Here is a 454-nt window from a genome sequence, read left to right as displayed (position 1 = left end):
ACAAGTGTCCAAGAGCAACAGCCAGCTGTTAAGGCTATTAATATAGTATCCGGACACTGCCAACAGCCTATACAAGTCATTCACCATGAAGCCCCCCTTCCTCAGGATCATATGCAATCTGGGGTCATGTGCAACATCTTTTTCAAATGAGATTTCATTCTATAAAGTTTCCACTTTGCAAAGATAAAAGAGCAAGAACTTGGAAACAGTTTGTAGTATCTCATACACCAGACATTCTTTCAAAGCATCCATTTTATACCAGGAGTTCTGTGTTACTTATCTTCTGTCAGCAGCAAGAGATAACTGCCATGGGTTCTGTTAAATTAATTTACTGAAGCACTTGAATATTGTTTAACACCTTTTTTTTAAAAAAATTGGGTATATATTTCTGACAAGTGAAAATTCTTTATGGATGGTCTTCCTTTTGCTAAACACATCTGTAAGCAGGATGGCT

This window comes from Python bivittatus, unplaced genomic scaffold (assembly GCF_059951505.1).
Source record: "Python bivittatus isolate LINGU-HERP-01145 unplaced genomic scaffold, Pbiv_v1 ctg000480_np1212, whole genome shotgun sequence".
Classification (NCBI taxonomy): domain Eukaryota; kingdom Metazoa; phylum Chordata; class Lepidosauria; order Squamata; family Pythonidae; genus Python; species Python bivittatus.
Note: the sequence above shows the minus strand (reverse complement) of the source record.